Below are 23,784 nucleotides of genomic sequence, written 5' to 3'. Positions count from 1 at the left end.
ACTGTATGGAGTAATATACTGTCCGTTTTTTGAGCTATTGTAGAATTTAAAATAGATATCAGTCATGTCATGTAAGAAGTGAAGTATTTTTCCTTGTACTATACCTATATTTCTGTGCCGTATCGGAACATCATGAATTGTGGTATGTGTTAAAGGGGCGCACTGACACTCTTTGGCCCGGGGCACACGAAAACCTGGAGCCAGCCCCCCCCACAACTTTAGCCAAATAACCCCCAGTTTTCAATGCGTAACTATTATTATGAAGTAAATTAAGGTTGACAAGCTTAAAGGGAATCTGTCACCCATATTTAGTGATATCATGTAAAGATATCACTAAATAGTGATATCCGTTGGTTTCCGCGCTTGCGCACTGTAAAGGCCTGCGGCGCCTGCGCAGTATGCTTTGCCCAACTGTGGGCAAAGCATATAATCGCTACTGCGCAAGCGCCGGTATTTTCCAGCGCGGTCTATGCCCCGTAAGTGTGTCCTGCATGTGAAGACTTCCAAGGCATAGACCGCACTGGAAAACGGCATCTGTGGTATTCACAGATGATGATTACGTGAAGGAAGCCAAGGAGGTGGGGGGAGAAGACAAGTAAGCCACGCCCATTGGACCGGACTGCGGCAATTTGCATGCATCCCCACCAACCCGAAAAAGGTATTTATGCCTCAAAGGTGCGGGGTCGGGGGGAGTCAAAAGCCCTCATAGAATCCTTATGGGACGCACTATTTAGTGATATCTTTACATGATATCACTAAATATGAGTGACAGATTCCCTTTAAGTAATAAGAATTGATGTTGTTGGCATTGAAATGGGCACTGTAGGTGTTTTTCCTGTCCTCCACTCCCTGCCGACTTTGCTTCCCCATTGACTTGCATTGGGTTTCATGTTTCAGTCGGACCCCGACTTTTCCCTATAGTCAGCTGATTTCGTTCGACTCGACTATTGACAAAGTCGGGTTTCATGAAACCCGACTTGACCCTAAAAAAGGCGAAGTCGCTCATCTCTAGTGCTGACTACTATTTACCATGAGCATAAATTTGACTAATTTTGAACACAACCACATGCCCAATTATTAGAGGGTGTTCACACTTTTGCAAATACATTACTTTAGTGGCAGAACAAGAGAAAGAAGCAGTGTGTGTAAAAATGGTCAAGATCACCCACATATAATATACTCAAATACGTAATGAATAAGTTTATTAATGAAAAAAACACAAACAGAACAACAGTAACTTTAAAAACAATCAAAGCCAAGAATTGGCCATACAGAAAACCACTGAAGGTCCATATAGGGACCAACAACTGACCTCCTCCAATGTGTTACAATGCTGTGTCCTCACTAAAGTAATGTATCTTAATTAACCAGATGTTTATTTTCATCAAGCCAGGAAGAATAGACTGTTATCTGTATGTTGACTTTTGAATTTATGTGTTTCTTTCTGGTTGGTTAAGAAAGCAGACTTTTGCTCATGTAAGCCTGTAATATTGACTATTAAGTTGACAATTTGTTGTAACATATTGTGCTCTTATCCTTTTATCCTAGATGACTAGTTATGTATGTTGATTACACATTGTTCAGGCCAACCAGTTTATTGACTCTCAAAATAGGGGAGGAAAAATTGATTAAATAATCAAATAATGGAACTCACCACCATTCTTCCCCTTATCTGTGAATACTTGATTGAAGAACACTTCTAAATTATAAAAATCGGCTATATGCCTGTGTATGAAGAGTCAGAGATTCAGCCAAAACATCCAAACATCCTGAGACTTTATACATTACAGCAGCCAAGACATCATGGCTCCATCCTGAAGGACACAGATTTGTCATTCTACAGGATGCTAGCTTAGGGGACCTCGGCCCCAGCTGGAAGAATACAGATCTGCTCCATTGACCATCGTGAATCCAGGGATACGTTTGGAGAAAGCCAGGATTGGGAACCACAGGCCGCCTGGTCCATGGAGATTTTTGAATAAAGTATTGACACACTGTTTAACCCTCACCCTGTGTTGTCTGAGTATCTCTATGCCCACGGTAAAAAGAGAGCAGGCTTTCGGTGGGATGATCCCTGGTCCATGTGGTTTCAGCTTGCGGACGAGGGCGCCTGCTGACCACACACTTTATTTCTAATATTTTTTATTTTCCCTCTTAAAATGATTTCAGTTAGTTTCTCAATGGATATGTACAGATTATGAGCAATAATAAAAGTGGAAATGTTTCTTCTTGATACTTTTTTTTTTACATGACAAATATCTGACATTTTAACAGGGGTGTGTAGACTTTTATATCTACTGTATTTAATAAATTCAAAACTTTAAAATTAATGTTTGCAACTCCCTGTAATGTAAATAGATGGCGTCTCACTGGGAGCATCCCCGAAAGAAAGGGAACCTTTTTTCTTTCCAAAACAAAATCCAATCTTTAATAGATGAGTCTTGAAGATTTGGTTAGAAAGATTTAATAACAACAGCATGGAGGACATGTATCTGCTATCTGAAAGTGAGGACTCTGTATTATTTAATCAACCAACTTTAAAATTGAATGTTTTATAAAAAATAATAATTTCAACAAGTGCAAAAAATTTAAAGTATTAATGTTTTAATTTATAAAAAAATGTAGAATTGTTTTTAATGGCATTTATTATTATCATTATTATTGATTCCATGATGCTGTACATCAGAAGGGGTTACATACAAATTACAGCTATCACTTACAGTAAACAAACTAACAATCACATACTGATACAGAGGGGAGAGGACCCTGCCCTTGTGGGCTTACATTCTACAGGATGGTGGGGAAGGAGACAGTAGGTCGGGGGGTTGCAGCAGCTCTGGTGTTGGTGAGGCGGTAGCTCCAGTAGTGGTGAGGAGGCAGCGGGGTCATTGCAGACTGTAAGCTTTCTTGAAGAGGTGGGTTTTCAGGTTCCATCTGAAGGATCCGAATGTGGTTAATAGTCGGACGTGTTGGGGCACAAAATTCCAGAGGATGGGGGATATTCGGGAGAAGTCTTGGAGGAGATTAGGTGAGGAGCGAATAAGTGTGGAGAGAAGGAGGTCTTGGGAGCACCGGAGATTGCATGAGGGAAGATATCGGGAGATTAGTTCAGAGATACGTATATGGAGGAGACAGGTTATGGATGGCTTTGTAGGTCAGTATTAGTAATCTGAACAACTGGATACACTGGAAGGAATGGGAGCTAGTGAAGAGATTTGCAGAGGGGAGAAGCAGAGGAGTAGCGAGGAGAGAGATGAATTAGTTGGGCAGCAGAGTTAAGGATGGACTGGAGAGGTGCGAGATTGTTAGCAGGAGGCCACAGAAAAGGATGTTGCAGTAGTCAAGGTGGGAAATGATGACAAGCATTTTAGTAGATTGAAGGTTGAGGAGAGGATGGATTCTGAAAATATTTTTGAGCTGGAGGCAACAGGAGGTGGAGAGAGCTTGAATGTGCAGTTTGAAGGAAAGGGCAGAGTCAAAGGTTACTCCGAGGCAGCGGACTTCCAGTACGGGGGAAAGCGTGATGTCGTTAATTGTGATAGATAGATCATATAAGGAAGATCTGTGAGATGGAGGAAAGATGATGAGTTCAGATTTCTCCACAATGAGTTTGAGGAAGTGAGAGGAGAAGAAGGAGGACATGACTGATAGACTCTCTGGGATTCTGGACAGCAGAGAAGTGACGTCTTGGGCCAAAGAGGTAGATCTGAGTGTCATCAGCGTAAAGGTGGTACTGGAAGCCATGGGACATTATGAGTTGTCCCAGGCCAAGGGTATAGATTGAGAAGAGTAAGGGTCCTAGAACAGAGCCTTGGGAGACTCCAACAAAGAGAGGGTAGGATGAGGAGGAAGTGTGGAAGACGCTGAATGTGCAGTTGGAAAGGTATGAGGAGATCCAGGATACGGCGAGATCTTTGATGCCAAAGGAAGAAAGGATCTGTAGTAGGAGGCAGTGGTCAACTATCTCGAAAACAGAGGACAGGTCTAGAAGGAGGAGTATAGAGTATTGTCTTTTAGCTTTGGATGTAAGTAGGTCCGTTAGTAAGTTTGGTCAGGGCAGTCTCACTGGAATGACGGGGATGGAAACTAGATTGTAGATTGTCAAAGAGCAAGTTAGATGAGAGGTGGGAAGAAAGTTCAGCATGGATTTGCTGCTCCAGGAGTTTTGAAAGCAGAAGGGAAGGTACCAAAAGTTAGTGACAGGTTGAAGAGATGGGTTAGGGATGGAATAAGTGTGGTGGTGAGGTTGGGGAGGAGGTGGGATGGGATGGGGTCTAGCGCACAAGTGTTGAGGTGTGATTTGGAGAGGAGATAATTAAGTTCCCCCTCAGTCATGCTGGAGAAGGAGGTTATGGGGTCTGGGCATTGGTCTGGTATACAAAGGGGTTGTGGTGGTTGAACAAAAAAGACTTGCCTTGTTTGGTCGATCTGATTTTTGAAGTGTGTGGCAAAGTCCTCAGCAGAGATGAGGGAGGTTGAAGGGGACAGATGAATAACTGTTTTGGGTTGTAAGATAGAGAAGATACAAGGGTTGTGAAGTAGGCCTGTTTAGCAGAGGTGAGGGCAGATTTGAAAGTGAGTGTTGCTTGTTTGAGTGCAGTGAAATCATCTTGTGAATTTGTTTTCTTCCAATGCCGTTCTGCAATCCTGGAAACTTGCCGGAGCTTTTTAGTGATATTATTGTGCCAGGGTTGTCTATTGATACATCACACTCTGCCGTGAACGACAGGGGCAACCACGTCAATACCTGATGCAAGAGTGGCATTGTACAAAAATTGTACAAAGCAGTGGCACTGTGTGTCGTGGAGTGAGGATATGTTAGGACTGGCGGAACGCACCAAATTATAAAATAATAGTAGGTGCGTTCGCAGCCCGGGGTCCACCGTGCAGAGGTGGTACACTGCTGCTAGGTAATGGCGAAAGAATAGAGCGGCGTAAAAACAGTCACACGTGGGTTACGTCACCAAATGTGAACAGGAGCGGACTCTGTTAATTCACAGAGCCGCACAGCCGCTGAACATGGATGCCGGAGCCTGTTTAACTTACAGAGCCTGGCCAAAGAGCGCACAGCAAGCGGCCACAGAACTCTACCCCAAGGACACGGGGTTAGAGTCCTTCTAGGCCCACTGAGCGCGTGGCGTCGCTGCCTCGAGAGCCGCTATAGACGCTGACTAGGGAGTGTGGAGCACGGGGCACTGAGGAGTGCTGAGTCACTGATGATGGCTAACGCCTGACTCAAACACTGACCTACCTACGCCTAAGGCTACTTTCACACTTGCGTATTTTTGCTGCGCGTTTTTTGCGCACATAAACACATGGAAAAAAGCGCATGCTTTTTTTGAGCATACGTGCACATTACAATGCGCACGTATGCGCACCCATAGACTAGAATGGGTGTTTTGCTGGAAAAAACGCATTGCGTGCGCATGCGTTTTTTTGGGGCAAGTCAGACGCACAAAAAATGCAACAGGATGCATTTTGTGCACCTGAGCGCACACCACAAAAAAACGCATGCGCATACAAACGCATGTGTATGCACACATAAGCGCACCCCATGTAAAATATAGGAAAAAAACGCATGCGGTTTATTGCGCTAAAAAACAGCGCAAAAAAACGCAAGTGTGAAACCAGCCTAAGCCTGGGCGCTAGCAGGCTAAACTGCACAACACATGCGTACCAAGGGTAGGGGTTTCATAATGAGTCAGTCACCAGAGACATTCATACGTGCATACACCACTCACTCCTTATAGTCTGAAAATACAGGCTATCCTAGCGCATGGGCGAGCGGCCATGCAAACCTTTTATAGCCGCGAGCGTCCGGGACCTTCCTGGCTTCTCGGATGGGCCAATCCGAACACGAGCAAGAACTGAGCACGTGACCCTTGATCTCCAATGGGAGATCACTCCATGGGCATGCTCAATGGCCCGACATGGGGACTTAGTCCCTGGAGAATCTCGCTGCTGAGCAGCATGCATTGCCATAGCTGTGCCAGAGGTGGCAGCAGCAAGCAAACCCACGGAGCTGGTCTGGGCAGAGTGCCGGGACCGACAAGCTTGCTGAGCAACCTCCTCTGCAGCTGGAGAGGAATGGGAGACCGCCGGAAGTAAGGCTCGGGATTCCCGCTGTGCAGCGACAGGAACCCGACGCCTAACAGGATATGGATGCCAGTAATAGAATAGAGTCAGAGAGTGTGTGCGTGTCTAGATGTGCGAGGTTTCTGCGGGGGTGCGCATGTTGCTGGACATGGGTGATAGGAGGACAGGAATGAGTAGATGGAGGTCAGGGAGAGGGGAGGTTGTGACGTTAGAGAGCAGAGACGGGTGAAGATCAGGTCTAATGTATTTCCATCTGTGAGGGTGGCTAAAAAATAATGTAAAAAGTTTTGATATCTTCAACTTTTAAATAGTAGGGCGAGCAGCTGCTGAAAATCTAGTGTACCACTAACTTGTATTATGAATACTGTGCATGTGAATGAGATCTATTTGCATGTGACTGACCTCTCTCCTCCCCTTCTGGGCATTTGCAATAGAATAAAGGAGAATGAAGTTTAGGATCACATTGCAGAGACATTTTATTGCTGACCTCAATGTGATACCAAGATGTGGGCCTTGTCACCGAGAAAGACTGGCAAAGTCAATTCTGTTACTTGGCACTGCTCTGCTCACTTGTCTTTACAGAGATGTGAGTGGAGCAGTCATATAATTGAGGCTGCAGTGCTCAAATCACAGTAATTACACAGTACCACAGTCAGTTTCATACATAATAGGATTAGATACACAGTTCAGTGGATTGTATCACATATGATAGGATTAAATAATAGGACTGTATCTCACATGATAGCATTAGATACTGTGCAGAATATTGGAAATATAATTCCATGCCAATCATCTGTATCCTATCTGGAATTGGATTATAAAACCTTCTTCAGTGTGCAACTTGCAGAAACGGGAGAGAGGCAAGTCTCAAGGGCTATGATTGACAGATCTCACACCTTGAGTCAGCTCAGAGCAGAACAAAAGGCTTACTAGCTATCTAGATACCATGAAATCGCAATATAAACTGCTTTCTTGAGTCAACTATGATTCCATAAGAAATTATGCAGATACCATATTTCCTAGCAGTACATGGTGTATACAGTTGTGTGAAAAAGTGTTTGCCCCTTCTCTGATTTCCTTTTCTTTTGCATGTTTGACACACTTAAATGTTTCTGATCACCAAACAAATTTAAATATTAGGCAAAATTAACACAAGTAACCACAAAATGCAGTTTTTAAATGAAGGTTTTTATTATTAAGGGAAAAAGAATTCCAAACCTACATGGCCCTGTGTGAAAAGTTATTGCCCCACCCCTTAAAACATAAAATAACTGTGGTCTATCACATCTTTGGGAAACTGAGTTCAAATTCACAGGCCTGATTATTGCCGCACCTGTTCTCAATCAAGAAATCACTTAAATAGGACCTGCCTAAGTGAAGTAGACTAAAAGTTACTCAAAAGCTCCTTTTGTATAATGTTACTGGTGATCTCTGTATTACCTGTACACTGATACTATATACAGAGCTCCTGTGTATAATGTCACTGGTGATCACTGTATTACCTGTACGCTGATACTATACACTGTATACTATGCACAGAGCTCCTATGTATAATGTCACAAGTGATCACTGTATTACCGGTACATTGACACTGCATACAGAACTCCTGTGTATAGTGCAAGATAATATACGGCACTCTAGTAATAAAGGATGAGGTGCCCAAGTAGGGGATCCAGCCTGTAACTTACAGTATCAAATAAACTTGGCTCTCGGACAGCAAATTTCAGTTCATTTTATTTTATTTTGCATTCATTGTAATTGAACGTTTTCAGTCCTACTAGGGACCTTCATCAGAACTGAATGCTTGCAGAGGAGGAACCCTGGAAAAGTAGTGCACGTGGCTGAAAGCTGCATCACGGAGGTAAGTTCACAGAATTTTACATAGATCTGCGGAAATGAAGAAAAAATATTTTTCTCCCAAAAATGTTTTAGCCCCAATATTTTTCATTTTCGCAAGGGTAGCAGGAGAAAATGGACCCTAAATTTTGTTGTTCAATTTCTCCTGAGTATGCAGATACCCTGTATGTGGTTAAAAACTACAGTTTGGATGCATGACAGGAAGTGTTTTTTGGAACGTGGATTTTGATAGCATGGTCCGCCAGTGTCATTTTGCATTTGTAGAGCCCCAGATGTGCTTAAACAGTGAAAATCCCCCACAAGTGACACCATTTTGGAAACTGAACCCCTTGGAATGTAGCTAGAGGTGTGATGAGCACCTTGAACCCACCGCGACTTCACAGAAATGTATAATATAAAGCCGTGAAAATAAAAAAAGTAAAACTTTTCCCACAAAAATGTTATTTTAGCCCCAACTTTTTTATGTTTCCTGAGTATGCAGATGCCCCATATGTGGGGGTAAACTACTGTTTGGGTGCACAACAGGGCTCTGAAAAAAAGATGTGATGTTTTGGAATGCAAACTTTGATAGAATGTTCATTCGGCGGGTTTCATGTTGTGTTTGGAGAGCCCCTGATGTGCCTAAACAGTGGAAAACTCCTACAAGTGACCACCGTTTTGAAAACTAGACCCCTCAAGGAATCTATCTAGATGCGTCATGAGCACCTTGGAACAACCACAGGTGCTTCACAGAATTTTACAACATATATCTGTGAAAATGAAGAAAAAAGTTTTAACTCCAATATTTTTCATTTTTGCAAAGATAGCAGAGGAAAATGGACCCCAACATTTGTTGTGCAATTTCTCTTGAGTATGCTGCTACTCCATAGTTGGTCAAAAACTACTTTTGAGGCACACTGCACAGTTCAGAAGGGAAGAAGCGTGATATTGGAGTTCAAATTTTGGACTAGGCTGAGGTTATCATGTCACATTGGCTAAACCCCTAAGGTGCCAGAACAGCAGAACTCCCCATAAGAGACCTTATATTACAAACTACACCTTTCAATGAATTCATCTAGGGGTGAAGTGATCATATTGACATCACAGGTGGGCCAAATAATTTTATACCATTGGGCTGTGAAGAAAAAGTAACTATATTTTTTACCACCAAAATTTAGTTTTAGCCCAAGATTTTACATTTTCACACTGGGAAATGAGTAAAAACGGCACTGTGGAAATAGTCCATATGTGGCTGTACGTTAATGCTGAGCCACACAGCGGAACTCTGTAGAGACTGACAGCTATTTGCCTCCTGGAGTGCAGATTTTCCTAGAATAGTTTGTGGACTACATATACAGAGCCCCTTTTTTAAATTATACCCCTTTGGGAATTTATCTACAGATGTAGTGACCATTTCAACTCAATGGGTGTTTTCCAGAAACAAACAGCAGTGGGTGTTGCTGAGTGAAAATTACAAACTGCCGTTTTTGTGACCAGGACGTTGTGTCCAGCTCATGCTTCTGGAGACACGCACCTGTAAATTAGATGGGCTCTCATCACTACAGAAATGCCAAACATGTGGGCGCTAAAGGTGGTTTAGGTACAGTGTGAGGTTCGGGGGGGGGCATTTGGATTTGGGAGTGCAGAATTCACTGGACTTTTCGGGGGCGAGGAGCCATTTTGCTTTTCCAGAGCCTTTGTGCTACCAGTAAAGTGGAAGCCCCCTATATTTCCATTGAAAGGTGACAGACCTGAGGTAGGGCTTGCTTTTTTTGTGTGGATTGATTTGAAGCTTTTATTGGGAACATTTTACATAACATTTGGGACCTCATTTATCCAGCTCTCTATGCTGAGCACCTACATCAGGGTCTCCAGCTAAATCTCCAAGTGATGTGATTCAGATGAAACCCCTGAAGGAGGCACTCACTATAATGAGGCAGCAGAGTTAGGCCGGCATCACACACAACGTAGAAATATACGGACCATATTGCACGGCCGTAATACGCATAAATGGTCCCTAAATAGTGATCCGTATGTCATCTGTTGTCAGGGTGTGGCCGCCTACTTTTCCCATGTAAGCATCCGTATGTGATCCGTATAGCTAATTTTTCTCTCAACCTTGCAAAATGGACATTTAACGGTTTTGAGGCCTGCACATAATTTAAATCATCATCACCAACCCTATTTATTGCCTCTACATCAGGTGGCAGCCTCCATTCTGCCCATCTTGGTGCTGTGTTTCTGTTGCTGTCTTGGTGGTTGTTAGCAAACATGTCAGACAGACTTCAGTTCACCCCAACTAAATGTGTTCTGTTCAACTGGGTTTTGTCCTGCCGCTTTAGCCAGCCATACCCAGTGATTGTGGATCCGAGGAGGAGGAGATGCATGTGGGTGCATCCGCATTTGAGACAACGCCTCAATAAAGGCCATTTTCACAGGCTTTATGCAGCTCTGAGGACACATCCCGACAAGTTTTTCCTCTATTGTCGGATGACCGTTTCTACCTTTGATGTTTTGTTGGAGACAGTGCGCCCAGGGATCACCTTCCAGGACACCTGGATGCGCAAATGTATCTCTGCAGAGGAGCTGCTTCTCCTTATGTTATGGTATGTACTCCTCAGCTACAGAATGTATGTAGATGATTAGTTTCTAAAATAATTCTCTTACTCAGTCACACCTTTTTGGCTGAGTGACAATATGAATTGTTCCCAAATATATGCTCTAAAAGTTAGAAGACTTTGATATGTTATTCCACATTATATAGCCGTGGTACATGTGTATATGTATTGTTTGCCTATCTTCTTACTTACCCACTGTTCTGGAGATCTATATGTAATGTGTGCATCCTTTAGCATGTAATGTAGTAATGTATATATTTTCTACATTTGTTTAATTGTAAGTTCCTCACAACTGGCCTTTCTTATGCCGCAATCCATCTGGAGTTTTTGATTGGGTGATCGACAATATCTGACATCGTTCGGGCTACATGTTCGGAAATCTGGTCCAGACTTAATCAACTGGTCATGCCAGAGCCCAAGATGGGAGACTGGTTGAGGATTGCCAGGGGATTTGATTCACACTGCCAATTGCCCAATTGTATTGGAGCCCTGGATGGGAAGCACATCCGTGTGCGTAAGCCGCCAACTCAGGGTCCCAATTCTATAATTATAAACAATACTTTTCTGTAGTTTTGTTAGCTCTGGTTGACAATAACTACAGGTTTATAATTGTAGACATTGGGGCTTATGGAAGAACTGGAGACTCTCGAGTCTTCAATTCTTCCATTATGGGTCGGCGGCTGTGCAATAACCAGTTGGACCTACCACCACGTCAGCTGCCAGGCTCAAATTAAGAAGCGGTGCCTTATGTCCTAGTGGGGGATGAAGCCTTCCAATTGACCAGGCATGTAATGAGGCCATACCCGCGCAGAAACCTTGACCACTGGCGCAGGATTTTTAATTTGCGCCTTTCACGTGCCCGAAGACTGGTGGAGTGCGCCTTCAGCATCCTTTGTGCCAAATGGCGTGTCCTCCAGTCTGCCATTTAGCTGAGTGAAGCCAACGTCAATGAGGTCATCAAAGCTTGTGTGGTCCTCCATAACTAGAGTGCATGATTGCTCCTCATCTGATGTGACTGAAGGTGTGGTGGGCAATGGGGATAGGCCTAGGCCACATGTGCTCCCTTTACGGCGTCCTCTCTCAGGACTCAAAGTCCGTGATGTGTTCACCCAGTATTTTGTTTCACCTCATGGTGCTACTACCTGGCAAGATCAGGCTGTATCTATGTTGTGATGTTCTTATGTATGTGTATATAAATAGTATTTTTTACTGTCCTATGATTTGTGTGTTCTGTTTATATGGCCTAAAGTCTTAAATATTCGAATGCCTAAAATATTGAAAGAAGAGGCCCAAAGTTGCATTTTCAAATTTTTTATAAATGCAAAAAATAACTTAGAATACTGTTTACCATATTTTTGTCTTATGGCAGATATTGCCCTGGCCATTTAGGCTTTTCTGTATAGCACATTATATTATTTGGACACCCAAATAGGTAACTAGAAAGAATCATTTGCTAACACTAAAACACAAACAACTTTTTGGTTTTATAACTGCTGTTAGCTTGGCACAGGTGATGGTGGGAGGCCTTCATCTCTTTGTTGGGGGTTGTTGACCATCACCCTGTTGGGGTGGATGTTCTTGGCCCTGTGGTAATATGTGGCCATGGTCATGTAGCTGCGTTCCAAAGAGACCATAAGGATAATGGTGATTAAAATCCTGTGGCTGATTGTAGCCACGTCCATCATACCCCCCAATATGACCATGTCATCCAGCCACAGGTTGGGGCCAGCCTCCAACACCGGGTCTGTACAAATGGCCATATTGGGCAGGTTGGTTATAGGCTGCCATTTGGCCCTGTTGTGGCCAAGGTTGGTTTGGGGGGGAATGTGTGGAGATGTAGACACACGTGCAGGCAGAACTTCAGATCCTAATTAAGCATGCACATCTGGTTGTCGGGCAAGGCGGAGACGCTTACGGGGTGAGAGCTGCCACCTCTTAAGATACTCAAACAACTCATATGGGTCATTGGGGTGTGTGCATGCATCAGTTAGGATCTGAATGGATCCTCACACACGTAGCTTCACCTCACGGGTAGGGGACAGAGCTACCGGGCCAGGCTTCGGGAATATGCCTCTTCACCCTCATCCTGGGCAGCCCTGGACAGGTAATTGAGGACATCTGTGTCTACATGCTTCCAGGTATCAGGGGCAGTGTTGTCTCCTCTCCGTCTCCCACGGCGGCCTACGGCTGCAGGCTTGGGGGACTCCTCAAGACGGCCAGTAGGGCTGCTGCTGTTGCCAGGGTCTTTGACATTGCTGGGTGCTGGTTGCTCTGCTGGTTCTGGACCAGGTCCAGAACCTGATGCTGGTGAAGCTTGGGGGTTGCAAATGCTCGGGTCAGAACATGGGCCAGCCACCTCTTCACATCCCCTGTCCGGGTCTATAATGGGCTCAGTATCCGACCCTGTCTCCCTCTCTGTGAGGTTGGACTGAGTTCTGTAAGGAAATGTAATTAAAAAAAATGTAGCTCTGACCCTAAACAGAATATGTGTCATGTGGTGTGATGTCTGTACTTACGGTCTGAGATCCATAATAGTTGCCAAAATTGACAAGCAGTCAAAATATATGTATTTCCGCTTGGTCGGTGCTGCTGCCCCACTCCTGGCCCTCTGCTGTCTTTCCCGCCGGTACTGGTCGCGGATGATGCGCCATCATCTCATCACATCCTCAACTGCAATGTGAAGGGAAAATGGACTTTAACCTTTGGGAAATGTGCCAAGCAATATTCCTAATATTTCACATAGTCATGTGGCCTAGTAGGGGATGCTTTTTAGCAAAATTTTTCGTTTGCAAACAGGGATACCTACATACACAGTATAGGATTGTAGGGGCTACTTTTAAAAAAGCTCACTTCTGGCCTTTAAGATGATTGGTAAAAAGGCAATTACTTACGAATTTGTTGTTGCTCCTCACGTGGCCGTTGGGCAAAGTCTGGAAACATCTGCACACAGATGCACCTCCATGTCACCTCTTTCCTGGCCATGTCGGAATAATGGGCATCCCGTTGGTCCCAAAGTTCGGGCCTTTCCTGGACCAAAACAATCAACAGCTCCACATTAATGTGCGTAGACAAGCTGCTGCACCCCTTGGAGGCGTACTTCCTGGATGTCTGGAGCGCTTTTTGAGCTAATTTGCATGTCTAAGCTTCCTGATGATGGATTGGCCCATTTTCTGTCACCAGGAGAAGGCTTGCGTATTTCTCACAAGTCACACATGTGTTCCGTGTGTTTTTGCGCACCCATAGACTTGCATTGGCGTACTACGGTCGTAGACCTGACCCGGAAGTGCAGGTGCTAATGCCCTATATCAAACCGCCCCTTCCTATGGTCGGGCCTGAGTATCGTGTTGCTTCCCTGCATGGCTGCTTGGTCTGCTCGGTCGCTCCCTGTATTCTGTGCCCCTGCACTCTGCCCTGTTGTGCTTCTCTGCACATGTTCTGTGCTTGTATTCTGCCTCTTGTCTCGTGCCATGTCTTGTATTGTCTTTTGTGCCATGTTTTGTCTCTGCTATCCTTAGCCTTGTAGTACTTCCTATGTTCTCTGTCTTTGCCTGTTATGCCATGTTTTGTCCTTGCTATCCTTAGCCTTGTTGTACTTCCTATGTTTCCCTGTCTTTGCTTGGCTTTCCTATCCTCTGTCTTCTTGTGCTCGCTAGCACAACCTCTGTTCCTTTCCTGTACTCTGCCTGGTGCTCTGTTGCGCCTCCTGGCACACGCACCATTCCTGCTCTCTGACCTATGGTGCTCCTCAAGCACCTTTCCAGGCTAGTCTTAAGGTTCTTCCTTGACCTGGCTCTGGGCTTTGGCCTTTGATCCGCTGCTAGCCCTGTTCTCTGCCTGGTGCTCTGTTGTGCCTCCTGGCACTCGCACCATTCCTGCTCTCTGACCTATGGTGCTCCTCAAGCACATTTCCAGGCTAGTTTCAAGGTTCTTCCTTGACCCAGCTCTGGGCTTCGGCCTACACTCCGCTGCTAGCTCTGTACTCTGTCTGACCTGGCTCTGGACTCTAGCATACGCTCCGCTTCTTCTCTTTCTTGCTCCCAGCTCTGTGCTTCTGCCTACGTTCCGCTCCTTGCTCTGTACTTTCCCTAGTCTTGCCTTGTTTCTCCGCGTGCCCTTTGCACGCGCCTGGCCTTTCCTCGCCCGCCTGTCTGTGCCTGAGCCATGCCCGTCTTAGCCGTGCCCGCCTGCTTGTGCCTCAGCCGTGCTTGTCGGCCAGTGACTTAGCTTTGTCCGCCTGTTGTGCTTCAGCCATGCTCACCTCAGTGTTGCCCGCCTGTCTGAGCCTAAGCCTGACCAGCTAGCCAGTGCCCCAGCCGTGCTCTGTGCTTCCTTGCACTCATGCTGTCTCTGCACTGTGCATTGCGTGCCCTCTTGGCATGCGCAGGCCCTAGCCTGCTCCTTGGCATACCTCACCGTGCTTCTCTAAAGTATGCACAGGTCCTGCCATGAACCCTATCGTGCCCTATAGCACACACAGGCCCAAGCTTGTACCCTGGAGTGCCCCTTAGCATGCACCGACTTGGACCCTGGTGTGCCCCGTAGCACACACCCTGCCTTGCACTCTGCCCTGGACCCTGGTGTGCTCCCTAGCATGCACCCTGCCTTGAACCTGGAACTCTGCCTTGGACCTTGGCGTGTCTCCTAACACGCACCATGTCTTGAGCTCTGCCGTACCTCCTTTCCTGAACCTGGTTTGCCTGCCGGATGCCCGGAGCCTGCCGATCGCTGCCAGAGATCCTAAGCCTGACGACTGCGGCCTGATGTCTGCGGCTGATGTCCGCAACCTGATGCCCTGATCCTGTCGATCGTTGCCAGCTGTCCGGAGTCCGATGCCATCGAGCCCTTGCTTGTACCCAGGCGTGCCACCTAGCATGCATCATGCCATGGACCTTGGCGTGCCCACGCACCTTGCTATGTTTTCCCTGTTATCACATCTTGCACCTGATGTTACCCGAGTTCATGCTTTAATGAAGTTAACCTGAGATCATGCCTTGTCTTGTTTCCTGCACGTTCCCTGTTGTCAGACACTTACACTTTGTGTCTTCCTTGAGCCGGCTGTCTGGTTCCAGCAGTCGTGGTGGCTCACCCCCTTGGTCTTGCCCCTGTATAGGGGGTGGTTCTTCACAAGGTCAGCTCGCCTTCCGGTGGGTGGGTGCCATGAAAACGACTCTGCAAAAGCTGACTCTGTCACAATCTGGACTCCATCTGGCCTCTTTTCAGTTCAGTGTTGTCCTTCTTTCCAGAAGGACACTGCCGAATCATAGGCCAGACAGTGTCCACGGTGCCTCCATCTGCCTCAGTATAGGGAGTCTTCTGCTTGGAGTTCTGCCTGAACCATGTATTTCAGAGATTTACATGGAAACCCCGCTGTAAGTGCTCAGCATAGAGCGCAGGATAAATGTGCGCCGAACCTTACTGCGATCTTTGGTAGACAGAACAAACAAATCAACCCCAGGTGGAGACTCAACTACGTGGCTCCGCTCCGTACACCTTAAACACACATGCCTCCGCTCTGTACACACAGCTAGGCTCCATACACGTCACACACGCGGCTCCGCTCCGTACAGCTCATACACACGGCTCTGTTCTGTACACCTCTTACACACATGGCTCCAATTCGTATACCTTGTATGCTCATGGCTCCTCTCCGTATACCTCGTACACACACGGCTCCGCTCCGTACACCTCGTACACACACTGCTTCTCTCCGTACACATTGTACACACACGGCTCCGCTGCGCACACCTCGTACACACGGCTCTGCTCCATACACACGTTGCTCCACTCTATACACTTCGCACACACACGGCTCCTCTCCTCACACCTCGTACACACGCGGCTCCACTTCGTACACCTCGTACACACGAGGCTCTGCTCCATACACCTCATATACACACGTGGCTTCACTCCGTACACCTCGAACACACGCGGCTCCGCTCCGTACACCCGCGGCTCCGCTCCGTACACCTCGTACACACGCGGCTCCGCTCCGTACACCTCGTACACACACGGCTCCTCTCCGTACACCTCGTACACACGCGGCTCCGCTCCGTACACCTCGTACACACGCGGCTCCGCTCCGTACACCTCGTACACACGCGGCTCCGCTCCGTACACCTCGTACACACGCGGCTCCGCTCCGTACACCTCGTACACACGCGGCTCCGCTCCGTACACCTCGTACACACGCGGCTCCGCTCCGTACACCTCGTACACACACGGCTCCGCTCCGTACACCTCGTACACACGCGGCTCTGCTCCGTACACCTCGTACACACGCGGCTCTGCTCCGTACACCTCGTACACACACGGCTCTGCTACATCCACCCTGTAAACCCCTCCTGACCCCACACAGAAACTTCCCCTCATCCAGCACCATGACAACCAGCACAGCAGAGTCCTCCATACACTGAGGCCCCTGATCATGTGACCCCTTGCTCCTCCCCTCCTGTGACCTCATCCCAGGTCCTGTGCGCACAGAGCAGCCATATATGTGGAGTGCGGCTCTGCAGGTGGAGGTAGGTGCTGGAGATTCCCCATTACTGGGCACAGGGGGCAGTAACCCCTTAGTGACCGCTAATACATATTTTTACTGACCTGTGATATAGGCGAATGACCTCCCCATACAGGTGATAATCCAGCAACTGGCAAATCTATGCTTTTGCTGACAACTTTCTGCATCAGCCATGATCAGAGTTAGCACTGACCCTTTAACCCTTTAGATGCTGCTGTCAGTAGTGGCTACAGCATCTAGATAGTTAACAGTGTGGGGGGTCCCTAATCTGAGTGTGGGATCCTGATGGGTGCCATGGCAATTCACAGCCAAATAACGGCCCTAGCTTCTACCCCCTCGGGTATATGTGTCAATCTCTGGCCCGCAGGGTGAGTATATATGGCTCACGACACCGGTGGGTGGACCGCCCGTCCTCGCACTTTTACCTGGCATCGCACTTTCATCTTGGAGGCCTATAGAGTTGAAAGCAACGATGGAGGAGAGAGCATCAGGTGACACTTCCTTTCCCATCATTCCTCCTCCGCTTTTGATGTCACTACAACGCGCCCGCTGGAACTAGGTGTGCAAAGAATGTGTGGACACCATGAAGAGAGCGAAGAAGTGGGAGAATGGGCAGAGGCGAGTAGTTATCTTTTTAAGGCTGTGTGCCACGATGCGGGAAGTTAAGCGTCTCATGTGCGGTTGGTACCCACGGTGTGGAGGAGAGGAGACTGTCCCCCAGGCCCTGGGTACCATACCCCTGTAAAAAAAAGAATAAAAAATCGGGGTTTATTTACCTTCCGACGTCCCGCGCTGCCTTCCCGGGCCTCAGCGTTCCCAGTAATGCCTTGCGCCAAGGTCCTGTGATGACGTAGTCTCGCGTGACTCTAGCGGTCTCGTGAGATCACTATAGCAACGCGAGACTACCTCATCACAGGTCTCACAAGGCATCGCTGGGAACGGGAGCGCCGCTGAGACAGCGCGGGACATCGGAAGGTGAATATACCCCGATTTTTTTTATTTTAACATTTTATCTTTTACTATTGAGGCCGCATAGGCGGCCTCAATAGTAAAAAGCTGCTCACACTTGTCAAACACTATGTTTGACGAGTGTGACCAACCTGTCAATCACTTTCCAAGCGATGCTTCAAATCGCTTGGAAAGTGCTTGAGAAAATCGCGGTAAAATCGCTGTGAAATCGCGCGATTTCTGGGAAGGAGTCCGGTTTTCAGTGTGCATTTTAAAACGCTACGTGGGCACATAGCCTCAATGTGGGGCTATTATACTGTATTTAGCACTATAATAGCCAGCAGCCCCATGGAAAAAATATACATGGGGAAAAGAAAAGATCCATGTAGATATTTATTAATACTTTTATTTTTTACTAGCTGAAGAGCCCGGCACTGCCCGGGCATAGTAACTAACTGTGGTTAGTTATAACAAATTATAATTATCCTCCATCCCATAGTCCCGTGCCCATATACCCATCATACATATCCTCCATCCCATAGTCGAGTGCCCATATACCCATCACACATTGCAACCTATTAAGACATCATCGTCACCATGGCAACCATTGTGACAGCATCTTCGCCATTGCAACCTATTATGACATTAGCATCGCCATGGCAACCATTATGACATCATAATGAGGGGCGGGGCTTGATACACACACACTTTTTTCCCCATTTTGTAGATAGGGGCAAAATTGTTTGGTGAATTGGAACGCGCGGGGTTAAAAGTTCACCTCACAACATAGCCTATGACGCTCTCGGGGTCCAGACGTCTGACTGTGCCAAATTTTGTGGCTGTAGCTGCGACGGTGCGGATGCCAATCCCGGACATACACACATACATACACGCACACCCACACTGAGCTTTATATATTAGGCTAGCTGAAGAGCCCGGCGCTGCCCGGGCATAGTAACTAACTGTGGTTAATTATAGCAAATTATAATTATCCTCCATCCCATAGTCCCGTGTCCATATACCCATCATACATGTCCTTCATCCCATAGTCCCATGCCCATATACCCATCATACATATTCGCCATCCCATAGTCGAGTGCCCATATACCCATCACACATCCTCCATCCCATAGTCCCATGCCCATATACCCATCACACATCCTCCATCCCATAGTCCCATGCCCATATACCCATCATACATATTCGCCATCCCATAGTCCCGTGCCCGTATACCCATCATACATATCCGCCATCCCATAGTCCCGTGCCTGTTGTGAGTTCATTTTCCCCTTCACTACTGAGGCCCGAGGAACTCCCTCTTCTGGTGAAGAAAGGTAGTGAGCCTGATTGTCAAACACCTGGGGCTGATGATTGTGACTGGTTGAGTGGAGTTAGTGACTGGATATAAGGCTGCCGACGCCCTTCTGGCCTGAGGGTGATTTCTCTGTGGACTTCTAGGAAACCAGTCTGATTCCTGCTCATCTAAAGCTAAGATTTCTGCTTTTCCTTTTTGCATTAGTGTTTTGTTTTCCTTGCTTTTCTGGATTCTGCCATTCCCTGCTGGGGTGAGCTGAATCTCCTTTTGCCTGTTGCTCTGTCTTCAGAATATTCCTGAGTACTGACATAGCCTTTTTTGAAGCCTAGCGTCTTCAGGGCCTTTTTTACTGTCAGTTTGTTGGCTCTTATTTTCATAGGGTTTTTTCACGGATTGCAGACAGCAGCCTTCCTGTCCTTTCCTATCTAAGCTAGCTTGGGCCCCACTATGCTCAGTCTATCTTTCTGTCTGTGTTTTGTTCTTTCTTCTTGCTTCACCGTCATTATATGTGGGGGACTGCCTTTTGCTTTGGGGTCTGCTCTGGGGCAGTTTAGATTTCCCTTTCTGTCTTTAGGCTATGTAGTCCTCCGGCTGTGATCGAGGGGCCTAGGGCATCGTAGGAGCCCCCCACGGCTACTGCTAGTTGTGTTGATAGGTTCAGGGGTCTGCAATCCGATAGCTGCCAACTTTTCTGGTTTTCTGGACTTAGCTAGCATTTCTATTTTTGCCTCCTACGGTGACTCAATCATAACAGAATCACCCGCCATACCGCAGATCCTAGGGTACTCGATTGCAGGAAAGAATTGTATAAAAAAAAAAAAGTGTGTATATTTTTTCCTCTATATCTCTGAGGCCGTAGGGGGAATTTTTTTTTCTCTCAATGGAGATAAAGCAATTGTCTGATCGTGTGGAGCAGCTCGCTGCGGAAGTGCAGGGAATTTCCGCCTACCTTGCTCATTCACATGCTGCTGAACCAAAGATTCCTACACCTGATGTATTTTTTGGGGATCAGTCTAAATTTTTGAATTTCAAAAATAATTGTAAATTATTTTTTGCCTTGAAGCCTAACTCGTCAGGGAGCTCCGCGCAGCAGGTTAAAATTGTCATCTCTTTGCTGCGTGGCGATCCCCAGGATTGGGCGTTTTCTTTGAAACCAGATGATCCTATTCTGACTAATGTGAACGCATTTTTTCAGGCCTTAGGGTTGTTGTATGACGAACCTAATGCCATTGATCAGGCTGAAAAGACCCTGCTGGCATTGAACCAGGGTCTTGATTCTGCAGAATTGTACTGTCAAAAATTCCGAAAGTGGGCAGTACTTACTACCTGTAATGATAATGCCTTGATGCTACTCCTTTGGCTAAAAATAAACCTCAGTTTTGGACCCAGGTGGTAATGTGGGTCGCCCCAGACCATCAAGAAAATTGCAGGTTTTTGGTGTTACATAATCTGCATGATACTATTGTGCTGGGGTTTCCCTGGTTACAAATTCATAATCCAGTTTTGGATTGGAAATCTGTGTCTGTGGTGAGTTGGGGTTGTCGGTGTGCCTTTAGTGAGGCTCCGGTGTTTTCCACCTCTCCTCAGTCGCATGATGTCCCTGATTATTTGGCGGACTTTTATGATGTATTTAGTGAGAATGAGTCTGCGTCTCTGCCTCCTCATAGGAGTTATGACTGTGCAATTGAACTGAGCCCGGGGTGTAAATTTCCCAAGGGTCGGCTCTTCAATTTATCTGTACCCGAGCACGAGGCTATGCGATCCTATATTAAGGAGGCGTTGGAGAAGGGTCATATTAGACCATCCTCGTCACCCTTAGGTGCCGTTTTTTTTTTTTGTAGCCAAAAAGGATGGATCATTAAGACCTTGTATTGATTATCGTGCTCTCAACAAAATTACTGTTAAATATCAGTATCCGTTACCCCTGATTTCTGATCTATTCTCCAGAGTTAAAGGTGCTTGCTGGTTTACCAAGCTTGACCTCAGGGGGGCGTATAATCTTATTCGCATTAAGCATGGGGATGAATGGAAGATGGCGTTTAATACTCCGGAGGGACATTTTGAGTACCTGGTGATGCCTTTTGGGCTCACCAATGCCCCTTCTGTCTTCCAGTGCTTCATGAACGATATTTTCCGAGATTTTGTCGATAAATTTTTGATTATCTATCTGGATGATATTTTGATCTTCTCCAAGGATTGGGATTCTCATGTGGAACATATTCGGACTGTGTTCCGGATCTTGAGGGAGAATTCCCTGTATGTCAAAGGATCTAAATGCCTTTTTGGAGTACAGAGGATTTCTTTTTTGGGATTTATTTTGTCCCCGTCAACTATTGAAATGGACCCGGCCAAGGTACAGGCCATTTACGATTGGGTTCAGCCCACTTCTTTGAAGGCCCTCCAGAAGTTTTTGGGTTTTGCTAATTTTTATCGGAAATTTATAGCAAAATTTTCTAGTATTGCCAAGCCATTGACTGATTTGACTAAGAAGGGTGCTGATGTGTTAAATTGGTCTCCGGAGGCTGTTTCTTCCTTTCAGGAGCTGAAGCGAAGATTCACCTCCGCCCCGGTTTTGCGGCAACCTGATGTCTCACTTCCATTCCAGGTAGAGGTGGATGCTTCTGAGATTGGTGCAGGAGCTGTTTTGTCCCAAAAAGATCCTGTAACATCTAAAATGAATCCCTGTGCTTTCTTTTCCCGAAAGTTCTCTCCATCTGAACGTAACTATGATGTGGGGAATCGGGAACTGTTAGCCATGAAATGGGCATTTGAGGAGTGGAGACATTGGCTGGAGGGAGCTAAGCATCAAGTCGTGGTCCTCACTGACCACAAGAATTTGATTTACCTAGAGTCGGCTAAGCGCTTGAACCATAGACAGGCTAGGTGGGCCTTGTTTTTTACACGTTTTGATTTTGTGGTTTCTTTTCTTCCTGGAACTAAGAATGTCAAGGCTGACGCCCTCTCTAGGAGCTTCTTTGCTGATTCTCCTGTGGTGACCAAGCCTGCTACCATCTTAGGCGAAGGGGTAGTTCTTTCTGCCATCTCGCCCGATTTGAGACGTGCTCTGGAAGAGTTCCAGGAGGACAAACCTGAGCGTTGTCCCAGTGGAAAGTTGTATGTTCCTGACCAGTGGAAGAAGAGAGTGATGTCTGAAGTTCATTGCTCTGCTTTGGCTGGTCATCCAGGTATTTTTGGTACTAGAGATCTGGTGAGTCGGTCTTTTTGGTGGCCCTCCTTGTCTCGTGATGTCAGGAATTTTGTGCAGTCCTGTGGGACGTGCTCCCGGTCTAAATCGTGTTCTCGCTCTAGTGGGTTGTTGATGCCTTTGCCTGTCCCCAAGAGGCCATGGACCCATATTTCAATGGATTTCATCTCTGATATGCCTGTCTCTCAAAGGATGACTGTTATTTGGGTGATTTGTGATAGGTTCTCTAAGATGGTTCATCTTGTACCACTCCCTAAGTTGCCGTCTTCCTCTGAATTGGTGCCCCTGTTTTTACAACAGGTGGTTCGCTTGCACGGGATTCCTGAGAACATTGTATCTGACAGAGGAGTCCAGTTTGTGTCTAGATTTTGGAGAACTTTCTGTTCCAAGCTGGGAATTCAGTTGTCCTTCTCCTCTGCTTTTCACCCTCAGACCAATGGGCAGACAGAGAGAACAAACCAGACCTTGGAGTCATATTTGAGATGTTTTATTTCTGCTGATCAGGATGATTGGGTTTCATTTTTGCCCTTGGCCGAATTTGCTTTAAATAATAGAGCTAGTTCTGCCACTTTGATGTCACCTTTTTTTGTAACTTTGGGTTTCATCCTCGATTTTCTTCAGGGCAGGTGGAGCCCTCTGCCTGCCCAGGTGTTGACACTGTGGTGGAGAGAATGCACCAGATCTGGGACCAAGTGGTGGATAAGTTATCTCTCTCCCAGGAAAAGGCCCAGCGGTTTTCCAACCGACATAGGACCATTGGTCCCCAGTTTAAGGTTGGTGATATGGTGTGGTTATCATCAAAAAATATTGCTATGAAGGTGGCTTCTCCTAAGTTTAAGCCTAGATTTATTGGACCTTACAAGATTGTGGAGATTATTAATCCGGTCTCTTTTCGTTTGGCTCTTCCTGTCACATTTAAAATCCATAATGTGTTCCATAAATCTTTGTTGAAGAGGTTTGTTGAACCTGTTGTTCCGGGGGTTGCACCTCCATACCCTGTATTGGTTGAAGGTAACATGGAATATGAGGTAGAGAAAGTACTGGATTCCTGTCTGGCTAGACGGAGACTCCAGTATTTGGTTAAGTGGAAGGGTTATGGTCAGGAGGATAATTCCTGGGTCTCTGCCTCTGATATTCATGCCAAAAGATTGGTGCGTGCCTTTCATCGGGCTCACCCTGATCGCCCTGGTGGCGTGGTTGAGGGTTCGGTGACCCCTCCTCAAGGGGGAGGTACTGTTGTGAGTTCATTTTC

General features: G+C 46.4%; 1 protein-coding gene across 3 annotated transcripts in view; it reads left to right on the top strand.

Moving 5' to 3' along the window:
- The first annotated feature begins 7,935 nt into the window (after positions 1-7,935).
- Positions 7,936-23,784, top strand: part of LOC141053023 (uncharacterized) — a 102,011-nt gene continuing 86,162 nt past the window's right edge. Inside the window, exon 1 of one of the 3 annotated variants that reach the window (XM_073550356.1) lies at positions 7,936-7,957. The gene's annotated coding sequence lies outside the window, so the exon portion shown is untranslated. The other 2 variants (XM_073550354.1, XM_073550355.1) reach the window with 2 other exon arrangements.

This window comes from Dendrobates tinctorius, unplaced genomic scaffold (genome assembly GCF_039654945.1).
Source record: "Dendrobates tinctorius isolate UK_male_01 unplaced genomic scaffold, ASM3965494v1 ptg000164l, whole genome shotgun sequence".
NCBI classification, from domain to species: domain Eukaryota; kingdom Metazoa; phylum Chordata; class Amphibia; order Anura; family Dendrobatidae; genus Dendrobates; species Dendrobates tinctorius.
This window is presented reverse-complemented; position numbering and strand designations above follow the sequence as displayed.